We start from the raw sequence: 16,967 nt of genomic DNA, 5'->3' as shown, positions 1-16,967 counted from the left end.
ATGGGCCAAAGCCCACAATGCTACATGGGCCACTGTTTTCATTGACCTCCAGTTTGAAAGTTCCAAGTTCTGTAGGAACAACATTGCGAAAGGAATTCACTACTATTATTATGCAACTTAATGCTCATCCCTTAATAATCTTGAGAAACCCAATTTTCCTTCTCAGAGATTTTCCCAATACCAAGAATCTTAAATGCAAGCTTGATTTAAATCCCTCCACTGTAGGTGAATTCTCGCTGGAGTCAACTTTAAGGCATTTTCCACTAGAGAATCCTGAGATTCTAGAAAATATAACTTGCTTAAATGATTTTTCGACTATTCTATATAATTAATTCCAAGTTGGCCTAGTCAGTTCCTAGCATGCCTGGTAATCCTGGTTACGCTTACAAGCGAAATGGGCACCTTCGGAAATGTGTCTGGCACTTTTCTCCTCCCTTCTCCTAAACTCAGGTCTCATTGTGTGGCTTTATTAAATGTAGCTGATGATGATAACTTCGTTTTTTCTTTCTATGGCTTTAGGTTTAGTCATTTTAATCTTTTAGTGTTAACTGAACCACAAACATCACGTTTGTATTCACACTATTTTTCGGCCCTTGTTGTAGGCATGTATCTCTGTTCAGAGCCTCTCCCTTAGGCTTAGCATTGTGTTCAGAGAGTTCTCTACACTCTATGTTCTCTCTAAGATCTTTCATGGAGTGTTATTCCTTAAATGTGTTATGCATCTTTTGTTATGGTGTGAGCCTTCTCAATGTGTGATATATATTTTGCTTACGTTTGACTGAGGATGTCTAATATTGACTTGCAAGTTTTGCTAACGTTTAATTAAAACTATGGCCACAGGGTCTGCGACAACTTTTGCTTAAATTACCCCATTCCTGCAGAGCTCTGGAAAGCAAACAGCCAAATGGAGTATGTGGCTCAGATCTTTTTAAAATTCTCTGATTGCTGTTAGGGCTGAAGAGTTTTATCCGAAGTGCAAAGCTGCTATTGTTTTTAGTCACTAGGGCCATGAGAGCAATCAGATTTGTGATAATGTTCCTAAAGATGTGGCACTGTTTGGTGAGTCTTGTGTTTGGGATGATTTTTCATGTAGCTCTTACCAGACTCAAGAAGAAATTTGTAGAATCAATCAATCAATCACTGCATTTATAGAGCACGCTACTCACCCGTGGGGGTCTCAGGGCACTGAAGGGGGGGGGGTGCTGCTACTGCTCGAATAGCCAGGTCTTGAGGTGTTTCCTGAAGGTGAGGTGGTCCTGGGTCAGTCGTAGGTGTGCAGGGAGAGAGTTCCATGTTTTGGCTGCCAGGTAGGAGAACGATCTTCCTCCGGTGGTGGTTCCGTGAATCCGTGGGACGGTGGCGAGGGCAAGGCTGACGTAGCGGAGCTGGCGGGTGGGAGGGTAGAACGAGAGGTGGTTGTTGAGGTATTCGGGGCCCATGTCGTGGAGCGCTTTGTGTGCGTGGGTGAGGAGCCTGAACAGGATCCTCTTGCTGACGGGGAGCCAGTGCAGGTTTCTCAGGTGGGCGGATATGTGGCTGTGGCGAGGGATGCCGAGGATGAGTCGTGCGGAGGCGTTCTGTATGCGTTGTAGTCATTTCTGGAGTTTGGCGGTGGTTCCTGCGTATAGGGCCTTTCTGTAGTCCAGTCGGCTGGTGACGAGGGCCTGGGTGACGGTCTTTCTGGTTTCGGTGGGGATCCACTTGAAGATTTTTCAGAGCATGCGCAGGGTGTTAAAGCAAGAGGACGAGACGGCGTTGACTTGCTTGGTCATTGAGAGGGAAGAGTCCAGGATGAATCCCAGGTTGCGAGCGTGGTCCGAAGGTGTCGGCGCGGAGCCCAGCGCCGTGGGCCACCAGGAGTGTTTCCCAGGTGGGTGGGGATTGTCCGAGGATGAGGACTTCTGTCTTGTCTGAGTTCAGCTTCAGGCGGCTGAGCTTCATCCATTCTGCGACGTCTTTCATTCCTTCCTGGAGGTTTTTTTTGGCAGTGGCTGGGTCTTTGGAGAGAGAGTATATGCTGGGTGACGTCGGCGTAGGCGATGAGGTTGATGTTGTGTTTGCGTGCGATGGCGGCGAGGGGGGTCATGTAGATATTGAAGAGGGTTGGGCTGAGCGAGGAGCCTTGGGGGACGCTGCAGATGATCTCGGTGGCCGCTGAGCGGAAGGGAGGGAGGCGGACCCTCTGGGTTCTGCCGGAGAGGAACGAGGTGATCCAGTGCAGGGCCTTTCCTTGGATGCCAATGTTGAAGAGGCAGGTTATTAGGGTGCGGTGGCATACGGTATCAAAGGCTGCCGAGAGGTCCAGGAGGATGAGAGCGGTTGTTTCTCCGTTGTCCATCATTGTCCTGATGTCGTCGGTGGCTGCGATGAGGGCGGTCTCGGTGCTGTGGTTGACTCGAAATCCGGACTGGGACGGGTCGAGCGAGTTATTTGACTCGAGGAATGCAGTCAGCTGTTTATTGACGGTCTTCTCAATGACTTTCGCCGGGAAGGGAAGAAGAGAAATGGGGCGGACGTTTTTGAGGTCTTTGGGGTCTGTCGTGGGTTTCTTCAGAAAGGGGTTGATTTCTGTGTGCTTCCAGCTCTCAGGGAAGGTGGCTGACGTGAAGGAGTTGTTAATGACGTTCCGGAGTGGGTTGCGATGATGATGTCGGCTTTGTTGAAGATATGATGGGGGCATGGGTCAGAGGGGGAGCCGGAGTGGATGATGTTCATGACGTGGGTGGTGTCTTCAGTGCTGATGGGGGTCCAGGTGCTGAGAGTGGTGGTGGGGGTCGTTGGTTCGGTGACTGGAGGCGGAGTCTGGGGTCCAAAGCTGTCATGTATATCTGTGATCTTGCAGTGAAAGAATGTGGCGAGGGAGTTGCAGAGGTCTTGTGATGGTGTGGTGTCGCTGTTGCTGGCGCTGGGGTTGGAGAGTTCTTTGACAATGCTGAAGAGTTCCTTGCTGTTGTGGGTGTTGTTGTCTAGCCGCTCTTTGAACGATGCCCTTTTGGTGGTGCGGATCAGCTGGTGGTGTTCGGGAGTGGCGTTTTTGAGGGCTGTCAGGTTTTCTGTTGTCCGTTCGTGGCGCCAGGTATTTTCGGGGGTTCAGCATTACTTGCATTACTTAAAAGGCTCAAATTATTTAAAAAGAAACCATTGTCTGATGAATCTATAGAAGATTTTGTATCTCAACATTACGGTTGTTAGTGGCAACCTGCAATTTTGGTGCATCGCTTGACATTTATCTATGGGATCAGTTCGTTTACAGCTGTTTTTGTAAGACGATATAGGAGAGACTCCTTCGCTGAAGGAATTCTCTATTGAGTGAAATCATGGTCTATTGTGTCTGCTTGCATCATGACTCTGGAGAGTGCTAATCTTTTTCCACTTTTGCGAACATGTTGATACAATTTGCTTGAAGTACAAGAGTTATAAACCTATGCCTCATAACAGTAGCCATTTTTGTTTCAGTTGCAGATCCAGGTCACATTTAAGTAGTCCTGCTGTTGGAAAGCATTGTACCAAGTGCAAGAGAGAACACTTTCAATGCGTGTGTAAGATGGGTAAGAATTTGATGAAGGTACACAGCATTGATGTGTCTGATAACGACAGTGTGTTGGATACCTCAAACAGTGTAATAAAACTAGATTCTGTGGTGGTTGGTAAATTTAAGGATCCTGTTTGTCAGGTAGCTTTGGGAGGGTCCTCGCCCTTGATATGATGTGTGACTCTGGGTCACACATTATAATAACCTCTGATACCTTATTCACCTTATTGGTGGGTTTCTTCGAAGAATATGCCACATATTTAGGTAGGATAACATTCACTAAAGTTTACATAGCAGTCAAAGGAAGGCACATTGTACAGTGGTAAGACCTGGCCAAACTATGACTGGTTTCAGGTGCGGACCCACCAGCAAGAATTTCCATCATGCCAATTTCCCTTATTCAATTGAGTGATAACAACATGATGGATGAGATTGTCAAAGCTTTTTCTGATATTTTGAATGACAAAATTGGGTGCATTAAAAAGCTATGTACATTCTATTAAGTTAAAATAGAATGTGGTGCCGGTGACTCACAAGGTCTGACCTGTGCCATTGAGTGTGAGACCTGAGTTGCAGAGTATCCTTGAACAAATGGTTAAAGATGCTATTATTAATAATGCTGATTCCTCTGAATGGGTCAGTCCAATAGGTATTGTCCACAAAAAGGATCGTGACACATGACTATGTGCTGAGTTGAGCAGCTTGAACTAAAACATTGTGGTGGATTGCACACCACTTCCCGCAGTACAAGATTTACTGGCAAAGATTCATGATTCAAAGTTTTTTTTTGTAGGACCTCAAGTTGGCTTATCATCAAATTTCTGTGGATGTTAGCTCTCAAGATCTCACCACGTTTGTTACTTCACTTGGGACATATACACTTTCCAGTTTACCCTATGGGTTGGTATCTGTGGGAGGAGCAAGTGTATTTCAATGATTGCTGGGCATTATCTTGGAGGGTGCTGTTGGCATGCAGGCCTTCCAAGATGATGTTCTCATTTTTGAAAAATCGCCAGTTGAGCACAGCCATATTTTGTCCCCAGCGTTTGTAAGGTTTAAGGACCATGGCATCACACTCCGCATTGACAAGTGCATATTTCTTGCACAGCAGTTTGATTCTTTAAGGCATTACATTGGTCCCACTTGAGGAAACCCAGCCACCAAGGAACAAAGACACTCTCTTTTCCTTCTTGGGGTTAGGTGAGTACTACTCACTTTTTGTGAAGGGAAATGCATATATTGCTCAGCCTGAGAAATCAACATAAAAATGATGTCAAATATATATTTGGTCAGATGAGATTCAAGAAGCTTTCCACATGGTTAAAAAAACTTGTGAGCTTTACCCCTGCATTATCTCCATTTGTTGTTAGCAGCAGATGTGTTATTAGAGCTGATGTCAGTCAGGGTGGTCTGGGGATGTATTTTTCCAATTCATCCAGGACAGGGATTACATCATTGCTTTTGCCTCCCGTTTTTGTCAATACTGCTGAGTCACACAGTACAATTGAGCGGGAGGCGTTAGCATGTTCCTGGGCAGCTGAGAGAGGTAAGTCTTTCATTTGGGCTACACATTTTTATATGTGTACTGGTTACAAACCATGGATGCATTTACTTAATGGAAATGGGTCTACAAATTCATCTGCATGCCTTGCCAGGTTGCTGTCCAAATTGCAGGAGTACAATTTCACTTTAAAGTACATTCCTGGTGGAAGGAATGTATGGGCAGACTGCTTGTCTAGGTTGCCTGTGAATGATGGTTGCATGGACTGTGTCCCTGAGCAGAAGTGTGTAGTTGTGCATGTTGATGACATTCTGGATAATACACTCCCAATCACACACCAAGAATGCTTAGGGTCTGCCAGTCAGATACTATTCTGCACACTGCTTGCACCTACATCAAGATTGAGAAGCCTAGCGAGAGGAATGTTGAAGCCTCTCTGAGACTGTATGTGCAAGTATCTGAGGCCCTTTTTCTGGTATATCGTGTATTATTACAAGCTGATGTTTGTGTTCCAACAATATCACTCAGAAATGCTCTCATCAAGGAGTCCCGTAAAGGTAATGTGGGTGTTAGCAGCATGAGTAAATCATTTAAACAATGTTACTAGTGGCCAGCTATGGAGACTCATGTTGCAAAGTTCACTGGTGAAGGTACTTCATGCTTGGTATCAGACAAGCATTGGAAGGTGCATGAACCTCCCCTTCACACAGTACCCTTTGTTAAAGAAGCATGGCTGCCAAAAGGTTGCTTTAGATTTTGCAGGGCCTTTGAGTTATTACCAAAGTCTGAAAGATACATGATGGTCCGTGTAAATTATTTTTCGAAGGGGGTGCATTTTAAGTTCACACCAATTCTCAAAACTGATTCTATCATTACATTTTTGCAAAGGGAGTTTTTGCCATTGAAGTGGCACCCAGGGAGATAGTAACCGATAATGGGACTCATTTTGCGTCCAGTCGAATGAAAAACGTTGTTGCTGATTTTGAACTTTTTCACATTAAAGTGGCCCTTTACTCTCCTTCGTCAAATGGCCTTGTGGAGTTCATGAATAAATGTCTGAAAGAAGGTGTGCAGACAGCTTTGACAATAGGGGATGAGGTGTATTATTTTCTAAACGAAAAGGTTTGGTCCTATTTAGTGACACCTCATAGCACTACAGGTGTGTGCCCATCCGTTTATTATTAAGCAAGAGGTTTCCCAGGTGTTCAATGTTCCTGATTAGATCAGAGAGTTGAGTAAAACAAAACCTGTTAATTTGGGTACTATGGCTGATAGAGTGAAAAATAGTCAAATTCATACAAGGGAACTTTTTGATAAGAAACATAATGTCAAGAACATAGAGTTGAACATTGGTGATTGCGTTTTGGTCAAGGTTCCCAAAAGGGGGAAGTAAGGTGGAAATCTACATTTTCAACACCTGTTAGAGTCGAGAGAGTTTCAAAAAGATCTGTTTTGTTGCATGACAGAGGTTGATGGAGCAGGAGAGATGTAGTCAAATTTACATCTGATCAAGCTCAGAAAATCCCATCTGTTAGGTGTTGTGAGGAGGCATCCTTTAAAGATGTTTTGGGTGTGAATTCTTAAGTGCTCGTGCTACGAGTACTTTTGAGGGAGTGCTGGTTCTTACCTTGGACACTTTGGGACTGCGCCGAACCTCAGGAGAACAACTCACAGGCTGCTGCGGGACTGCGAGGACCAGCGTGCAGTGCGGCTCCAGACCTGCCGCAGCTGGTCCTCTTCCCGCCCCACCCTTTCTCAGGATAAAATTGCCCTGTAATCTTTGGCTACTGGGTGTCATCTGTGCTCACAAAACTCGGGAGTGCTGGGAAATCTCTCTCCTTGGACGCGAATGGAACCTTTGAGCCCACGTCTCGCGGCCCCCGCTCCGCGGGCGCCGCTCGTGCTACGAGTACTTTTGAGGGAGTGCTGGTTCTTACCTTGGACACTTTGGGACTGCACCGAACCTCAGGAGAACAACTCACAGGCTGCTGCAGGACTGCGAGGACCAGCCTGCCGTGCCGCTCCTGACCTGCCGCAGCTGGTCCTCTTCCCGCCTCACCCTTTCCTTTCCTATTTAATTGCTGGCTAACCCGCATACACGGGTGCGCGCCGGGCGAAGCCTGGGCCAGGGGCGGGCCCGTTTAAGCCCGTTATAGACCGAGGGAGACCGGGCCCGCCCTCCAACTCCTGTTATCGTATGTTTTGTTATGCATGTAAAAGTCTCTTCTTACTTTAGTCATATTTTAATTGTGATTGACTTGCCATTGCCCACTGTTTTCATCTTTTCACTATGTCTACTTGTGGGAGCAGGAGTAAAACGGCTGCAGGGGGGGGCTTTGCTAACAGGTACGCTAGACAATTTTATCATAAGGGCAAAATCAGTTATAGACCAAGGCATTACCCTTATGGAGCGCAGAGTATCCCAAGATCTTGCCTTGGCAAAAAGATCGCCATGGGTTCACTTTGCACTAGCTAAACCCCCCGAGCAAGTTGGAGAAGTGGATCGTTTAGTAGCTCACGCCAATGTGCATAGTCTGCCAAACATGGTGGATCTATCCACGACCCATTTATTATCCGACTCTCAACTAAGTCTGGAATTAGAAAAGACCCCTGAACTAGTTATTAATATTACTTCAGATGCCATAAGCACTAGTCAGTTGAGGGGAAGAAGGGAGGGGGCTATTCCAAAAAAATCCAAGACAAGAAAAGTGAAGGCAACTGATCCATACAAAAAGATAGGGGAGGGATCTGACGAAATTTTACATACAGGGAATGATCAATCCCATATTCAATTGATAAAGGAGCTGACGAGTACAGGAAACGTAGAAGCTTCCGCTAGTCCTAGTCTGATTGGGGAAAGCGTAATTGATGAGGTTGATAGCTTACTTTTCCTAAAAATGGGGGAGCTTCTCAAAAATTACCTCTCCCCGATTGAGACAACATTAATACACATAAAAAAAACAGCTAGCCGACCTATGTGCTTTGTCCAAGAATCCAAAAATTCATGGGCCAACAAAAGTAGGGGGAACAAATCTAGCAATCCCAAATCTGTAGATCAAGTAACACCTAACCTACCAGCCCAAATGGCTAGTGCAAAACCAAAGGCCATCACAGCCCCAGCTAAGAAGGTTGCGGATAAACCTAAAGATCTTGCCGCGCCTATCGGACAGAGGGTTATTTCACCTAGGGCTTCTACCTTGCACCCTAAAGGGAATGAGAATAAGGGAGCTCCAGACAGGAGACATGTGATCAATCTTCCACCTGAGGCAAGTTCTTATGTGGTGGTCATGACGGGGGTCCCGGAACCTGCAGACGCCGTGGAGGAATCTAGCTGGTCTTCAAAAAACAAGGTCCAACATTGGCTTAATTTAAATCGGCCATTGCCCCCTCATTGCTCGAGTAAGATCCTAATGGTACGTAGAGTGCCCTGGGTGGGACATGAGAGGAAAATCATACATGGTGAATGTGTCCTGATTAACTTTGAGGATCCACATACGGTTGAATACATATGCTCATGGACCATGCAAGGCAGGCACGATGGCATAGAAACAAAACAACTCTCTTTCTTCTATCCCCCTAGGAGCCGTTTTAACCATGATTTAGACTTTGATGGGAACTGGCGTAGAGTAGGGCACCGAGATTGGGGTGGAGCCGGGGAGGAGTGGGGGGGTAACCCTAGCAGGGACCTAGCTTTCAGGGATAACTGGGGAGGAATCCCGTTGGCCAACAGTTTCAGCTGTCTTGAGATGGTTGACTGACGGTCAACGACTAATGGATTTCAGAAGAAAGGGTGGGTGCGCTCTACCATGTCTACCAGTAGAGCAGAATGGGTGGTTAATGGTAATATTAATATCATACCCGTGGTAAGGGACAAAGATAAAACTGTAGCCCCCATTACATTTTGTCAAATAGCTAAGGAGATAGATAGTCTTGACATCATAATCACTAATCACATCAGAGATGAGGAAGGAAAAGTGCCGATTCCGCGTAATCACTTAGGCGAAGAAATAGGGGGCATAGGCGGTTGCACAGCACCCGTGGCCCAGATAGACGGTAAACCTAAGGTTATTTCATCAGTATTTGCCACAGGAACTGCACGGGTGGATCAAAGGGGAGGGATGGCCTTATTTTTATGGAACAAGCAAAGTAAAGGATCCTATTTTCCTAGCAATCATTGACAACTATGATATAATCTGCTTCCAGTAGTGCTGGGAACAGTCTGAGATACATTTAAACGGCTACCACACTTATTTTACTCCAGCACAGCAGTCTAGTAGGGGTAGGTGCTCAGGTGGTTTATGCACTTTTATATCTAATACAGTCATTTGACAGTAAAGTGTTTAACCAGTAGGGGAAACTTTTACTATCAGGCACTCTCATTTTTGGCGGGAGGCAACCAGCATATCACTCTGATACACTTTCTAATAATATCCCAAAGGGACGAGCAAAAAAGGGCACTGGAAGAATTGAACTATGTTTTATGCAGTGAAACTAGATCTGAGCAAGAAGGAAGGTGTGCCATAGTGACGAAGGACTTTAACTGTCATCTTTGTCCCCATAGAAACACAGATATATGTGGTATGGTTAACCTTAAGGGAGATCCCTGTACTCACTTTGAGCATTCTACGCTGAGGAATCTGTTTTAAACTTACTATTTGAGGGGGACTTAGGTTTCCCAAATGAGCTCTGTGATCCCAGGTTAATTTCCAAACTACATTTAGTGGACGGGGATCACAGTCTGTTATTGATTATATTCTGGTCACCTCAAGTTATCATTGCAATGTTCTGTCATTTAAAACAGAGGACATTGCACTTAGTGATCACTACCCGATTAGTTCAAAGTTCGGTAGTGGGTTGAGCGGCAGACATGTATCAAATGCAGTTGAAAACTTATATAGCCACGAGATTTCTCTGAATAGAACTAATGGTTACTCGGTAAAATGGAGTAAGGTTGATCCTAAAAGTTTTCTGCACTTCTTAGTAACGGACCACCTCTCTGATTTTATGATTTGCCTTGCGGAAAATCCTAATCAAATTGAGGTTGTTGCAGCTTTCCAGAAAATCACTGCGCAAATTTGCAGCAAATTAACAGGAACTGCACGGGAAGGGGTGAGACACAAGGCTGAGGGCTGGTTCAACTCTGAGTGTAGTAAGGCACACTCTAAATTAAAACAAACTCTAAAAAAACGCCTAAAAATATGCCTGAGATAAGGGTTGCCAGAGCATATTATAAATCTACTGTGCAGAAACGGAAAAATGAATTAAAAGAGGCTACTTGGGAAGCTCTGCTTAAGGCATGTTCCTTGAGAGATAACACCGCCTTCTGGAGAGCGGTAAATGCGCCCTTCTTTTTTGAGAAGAGCTGCGACCTGATAGAGATTGCCATAGAGGAGACTGTATGGGTCAATCATTTTACCGAGCTTTATAAGAAAGATGACCTGGTTAGTAAAGAAAGTCCAAATTTAGATCAGATGGTAGCCACAGAAACTGTTCCTCCTAATTTGTTTCCGCTGGAGCTAGTTTTTTCCATATCGGAAGTGGAATCGGCCATCACATATAGTTCAAATAGCAAAGCCCCGGGCCCAGATGGCATTCCAATTGACATTTATAAGGATAATATTACCGTATGGGCACCGCTTCTGACAAATGTGCTCAACAGTTGTAATCATAGAGGTTTTCTTCCAACTTGGCAGGATGCGATTGTAGTGCCCATTTTTAAGAAGGGCGATCGCAACGACCCGAAATGTTATCGGCCCATTTCGCTGCTTGACTACTTAATGAAAGTAGCAAGCAGAGTTCTATTGAACAGATTACAGGCATGGGCCAAGGACGAAGGCATACTATCGAAATTCCAGTATGGGTTTAAGCCAGGCCTGGGTACCGTCGAACAAGGACTTAACCTAGCAATGTTAATAAACAAATACATGGTGGCAAAAAAGGCAGATTATTTATGACGTTTGTTGACCTCGGTTCAGCATTTGACTGTCTGAGTCACGACGTCTTGTGGGACACTCTATCACGCCTTGGGGTTGACGTAAATATTCTTAATTTCCTTAAAGAATTATATAGAGGTGCAGGGGCAAAGGTGCGCTATGGTAAGAAAGGCGAATGCACAGCAACATTTCCAATTATGAAAGGCGTACGACAAGGCTGCATTTTGGCACCTTTTCTTTTAATCTTTATATTAATATTGTTGCAGAACACTTACTTAAATTAGATGTGGACTACCCTCAAATTGATGGTGCTGCAGTCCCTATTTTATTGTACGCTGAAGATGTGGTTATCATGGCAAGAACCCAAATAGGCCTCCAAAGGGCGCTAGCTAGTTTCTCTGTATATATGGGATCTAGGGGCCTTAAGATTAACATTGGGAAAACTTTTACCATGTGCTGCTCATCAAAAATAATGTTTCCTGTAACACTTTTTTAGATCAGTCAAGGATAGAACCCACCAATACTTTTTCTTATTTGGAGGTTGTTTTTAATAAAAAAGGAACTTGGACTACAGCTATTACCACCAGGAATCAAGCTTTTTCACGCGCTATTGGCGCATTAAAACAGTTCGCCAATAAGTTAGAAAGTAGGCCTACACGCATTTTGCTTGATATTTACAAAGCCAAATGCGTGTCAACTGCCATATATGGGCCCGGCATTTGGGGCATTGGTAACTGTCAGGATATCCAAGTAAAAGAAAATGTTTTTCTCCAATATTTGTTAGCCGTCCCTAATTCTACCTCAACCCATGACTCGCCCTGGCACATATATCGGATTTAATTAAGATCAGTCCAGTGCTGCTTTGGCACAAGATATGGACTTCTACTGAAACGGTTTTTAACAGGGCAATCATTGCGGACTGTATGAAACTTTAGGGGTCCAAAAACATTCAGTGGCTTTCCTACATTAAGGATTTTTTAACAAATTTAGGGCACCTAGTGTTTTTTAACTCGCCCGTACTATTATCTTCTATCTCTAAAAAACTTTAAAGGAATTATGTTCTGCTTTTTTGGACGATCAACGCTGGTTAGTGGAGGGGAAGAAGGCCTCTGTTATTCAACACCATTTATTATTGCAGGGTCCTGGTGTGCAGTTCTACTGATCCCCTGAGCAGTCCAGCTATGACAGGATGTTATTAGCTCGGTTGAGAATGGGCAGTTATTTTAGGCTGGTCACCTTTCCAGTCATAAATGACTGGTCTAAAAAACCTAAATAATTGCCCATGTGACGACTCTTCCGTACAATCAACAATTCATTGTATCCTTTTCTGTAAATTCAATGCATGGGGAAGGACAAGACATGTAATACCTTTGTTAAAGACTTGGGGCCTAAGACAATGTAGACCGGCCCTATTCAAGATCCTTCTGTTGCAGGACGCAATGACTATAAATGCTGTATCAAAGTTTTTAAAATGTATAATTAGAGGCAGATCAACCATGGGTTAAATGAAATTCTGTACTGTAAATAAGATTTTAGTATGAGGCTGTAGTGTTTTCCTGCTCATGAAAAGTATAGTTGTACTAAATGTATTATAGATGAAGTCCGAGTATGCATTTTTTACCCTTTTATATATTTTGTTCTGTATTTAACGTGTATTTGAATTTTAAACTGTTTAAACTGTTTTTGTATGTGCTTTTATGATTTTATATGAAATCGAATAAAGCTATCCTTGACTTGACTTGAAGTGCATTCTTGCAGTGGATCTGGTACCATAGCCTCTGTCTTATGTGATCCTGACTTTGTGATTCTGACTCTACAAACTGTGACCCTGTCAACACTTGAATGCAGATGTCACGGCTCGTGCAGCCCTTGGTGTTTGTTGGTTCAGTTACTGCTGCTGAGCAGCCGATGTGGAGGGTGCACTTACTGTGGGCTCTGTTTATATTAATACTTGTTGCTGTACAAAACTTACAGTGGAAAGCCTACATTAATTTCGTGTGGAATTCCTCTTGCAACAGGCCTTTAGTTCGTCTTTCTCTTTTTTCCTCAATTTTTACGGTTTTCATGTCTACATACTTCAGCTTCTCCCCCAGACTTAGGGGATCATTAGGATCGCGGACGGACTTGAGTCCGTCCGCGACCCCAGAGTAGGAGGGAACGTCCGCATGGGCTGCGGCGCTCCCTCCGTGCAGATTAGGATGTGACCGCCAGGGTGGCGGTCACATCCTCTATCTTTAACATTGCAGCGGGTGCAGCTTCAAGCTGCACCCGCCGCAATGTTAAAAATGCATGCACCGCATTTGCGTGCACAAAGCGGCAGGCACCGCGCGGTGCCTGCTGCTTTGTTCACACAAATGCAGGGGGGTACCATAGGTACCCCCCATGTGCACCCCCCACACCCCCTTCACCCATGGGGCCCGCAACGGGCCCCCAAAGTGAAGGTCCGTATGCTCTTCCACGGCGGAAAAGCCGCCGCGGAAAAGCATACATTTTACACCATCCTAATATGGCTGGCGGTGTCTGATAGACACCGCCAGCCATGTTAGAGCTTTTCCGCCGCGGTTGTAAGCCAACCACGGCGAAAAAGCGGCGGACTGAAACCAGGACCCACCAGCCATCCTAATGTGGCGGTGGGTCTTTGGTGGGTCCGCAGAGGATTTTCCGCATCTGCCAGGCCGGCGGTGGCTTCCGCCGGTCCGGAGGATGCGGAAAATCCGCCATCATAATGTGCCCCTAAGTACTGAGTTCAAACAAAATGGGAGCAAAGTACACAGTGAGGATACCTTTCTTCTGTTTCTGTTTGAATTTGCTTGGAGCTCAGCTGCAACACGCTCTAAAGGACGTAGCCACTTCCACAGCACCTGATTGGCATGAAAGGACACTGCCTCTGCATATTACCAAAGGGGAACCTTATACAAGAGTGAACAGGAAGAAAGGATACCTTTTCTGTTATAAATATGTTGTTAATATGAAGATGAATTGCATATTTGAGGCAAATCAATTCAAAGTAACCTGCAGCAACTAGACAAATATGATATATTTGATGTGTAATCGTGTGTCTGTGACAGATAGCAGTTCCATGACCGTGCTAACTTGATTCTCGTTTCCTGAAATATAACATATGCTAATAACATTGGTATATAACACCGTTATCTTGGGGAAGTAATAATTCAGAAACATAGCTTCTGCATTGCATCCTAAGGCAAAATACATGAACATGACTATCTGTGGAGGAGAACTATAAAACACCCCTGCTCTGTCTAGCAGCATTTCGTCGAAGAGGCAAAGCGAGAAGACTTGCAGGTTCTTATCAGATAATTGCTGAAGTGTAAACTGCTCCCAGTGTCTTATTTTAGCAGGTTGCCAAGGATATCCAGTTCACTTTAAAACTGATTGTCAGGTGTTCTGCCGAGAGGTTTTATTGAAGACCTTTGCCGGCTTGTATTTTTCGACCTGAGGCTGTCGTGAATGCTAAGGCAGAATTCGCCAGGGATTACATGTAACATCTGTCCACTGGGGCTGAAAGTGTCTGCCTGTTTTGTTTAAAACTATATTATTACAGTACTAGGGGACTAAGAGTAAATAATCTAAAGACATTAAAAGGGCCATCCCGTGAAGAGTAAAGAGCAGCTCCACGCACCCAGTCCTGCATAACTACCAATCTCCAATAATTAACATTCCACACTTTCCATTTGTTTGAGACATATGTGGCATCAGTGACAGGATGACCCATTTAAAATGATTTGTGAATTTGCTTAAAGGCCATTCTTGCTTCTTTTACAACTTCGAAAGACTCCAATTTTAGACTTATGAAAAAATAATAGACAAAATATACACACCCCTATCACCTCCCGTTTTCAAAAGCTAGGACCAATGTCCATGCAATATTTCAGTCTAGCCAGGACGCAGTTGAATGTTTTTGACCAATGGGTGGTCTCTAAATACAACCATCGTGTTGGTCGCGATTCACAGGTTTGCTTAAAAGAACCTGTGAGTGATAGAGGCTCTGGAAGACACGGCGAATTTATTTATTAAACATGAAGTAAAGATCCAATGGGGAGCACGGTCAGCTAGCAACTACGTTCTAGAACGTACTAGAACTCCTTTGGTCTTGATGCCACCGTCGTACCATGGTACATATGTCATGCAGAACATTGCTCGTTTCGGCATCCTGCAGACACCAGGAGATATAAATTGACGTGAAAAAGTTATAAAGTAGAAAATTAAAACAGCAAGAGCTGTATACAAACACAAATTATTATTATGAGCTTAGCACACCCCTCATCTCCTTTTAGTATATTTAGAGGGGGGCATCTGTCTATCTCAGGTTTATTTTTATACGGTGTGTCCTCTGTACATTAAGCTCTCCCACTGAGTCCTTAGGATTTTGAAGAATTGTTGATCTGCGCTACACAATTAATATGTAACAATGTCCTGAAACTAACAAAACATTCACAAGGTCTGCTGCGTAGTAGCAGGTGTGTGATAGTGTTGGAGTCTCCATGTTTGTGCCTTCTGTTACTGAACTCATTTTTGTTGGCATTAGGATTCTGCACTCTTGCCCCTGCTAAATATTGCTAAAATGCTTTCTCACTAAAACATGATAAAATTGGTCGATCCCTAATCAGCACATTTCATTTACTCATAACTCTCTAGTAAATGGTACTATCGGTACCTACAATATGTAAATTAAATTCTACTAGTGGACTGCAGCATTCATTTTGACCACGACTGCCACTGAAGACTATAGGGCAATCTTAAACACGCATTTCGGCCTGGAAAAATAAACCTTTTGTGAAATTCCTGGAAACCAATGGGTTATCCAGTCCCAAGATGCATTACTAAGCATGCAGCCCTTGGCTAAAAAGATTTACCTATTTACAAACATATATAAACTCCAAGATTAAAAGATTCTTTAATTTAATATTCAGATGTGTCATTGGTAATTCATCAATGAACATTCATCTATCTCAGATGAGACCAATATGCAATTAAATTCATATACTTTTATGATGCCCAAGTCATGGAACACCCAATGTATTTGGGGTAAATCAAACCTGTCAAAAGAAGTAACTACAATAAAAAAATGAACTGGGTATTAAAATAGTTTGTGGCACTCATTTGCACGTACCCCCTATGTACTCTTGTTCCAATATAGAGCTCTCCCTTGTGGGGTGATAGCAATATGTACTATCACTGCATGTGCAATCATGCGCATGTATGGGTCTGATGAAACATCCTATGATGCAGAATAATACAAGTCGTGAAGTGACCTCAACAGGTTGGCATGAGCACCATGCTTCAGAACTCTTTGTATAACAACATTCATGTTAAAATAAGCATCACCCAAAAGTTCAGTAAAGGGCACCATGCTTACATGCATACTGCTTTTATATGAATACATCACTATTCCCAAACACCACTGTGAGATACAGCCAGTGACCTGAAAAATTTCCTATTTTTTAAAATTCATGTGGGATTTTTATTGTGTGTTGTCTTATTTTTTATTTATTTTTTATTAAAGATTTTTTGTCAGCACACAGAATACATTATACATCCATCATCTAAGATAAAATAAAAAATACAGAAACAACAATAAAAGTAACAAAGGCAGAGCATCCAATGCGCATACACATACTAAATTATGAATTATACACAGGAAAGAGGTCCAAAAGCTCAAACAATAATACATATTCACATATACTTATGTTTATGTTAAGAGCCTAACCAATTGGCAATTGGCTGCCATAACAGGCTCCCTTGCTTTTTCTTTCTAATACCCTTAGTTCTGTAAAGCGCCATCTCCAAGCGATAGGTTGCTAGCAGCCTAGTTTGCCAATTGACAAAGGTTGGAAGATCACTATCTAGCCATTGCGATGTAATACATAAACGGTACATGGCCATACAAATAAATACAAAACCTTCCTCAGCCACAGTCAGCTTGCTTCCTTGCCATCCAAAAATCACCAATGTCACTGTAAGCTGCAGGGGAATGCCCAGG

This window comes from Lissotriton helveticus, chromosome 10 (assembly GCF_964261635.1).
Source record: "Lissotriton helveticus chromosome 10, aLisHel1.1, whole genome shotgun sequence".
Lineage (NCBI taxonomy): Eukaryota > Metazoa > Chordata > Amphibia > Caudata > Salamandridae > Lissotriton > Lissotriton helveticus.
This window is presented reverse-complemented; position numbering follows the sequence as displayed.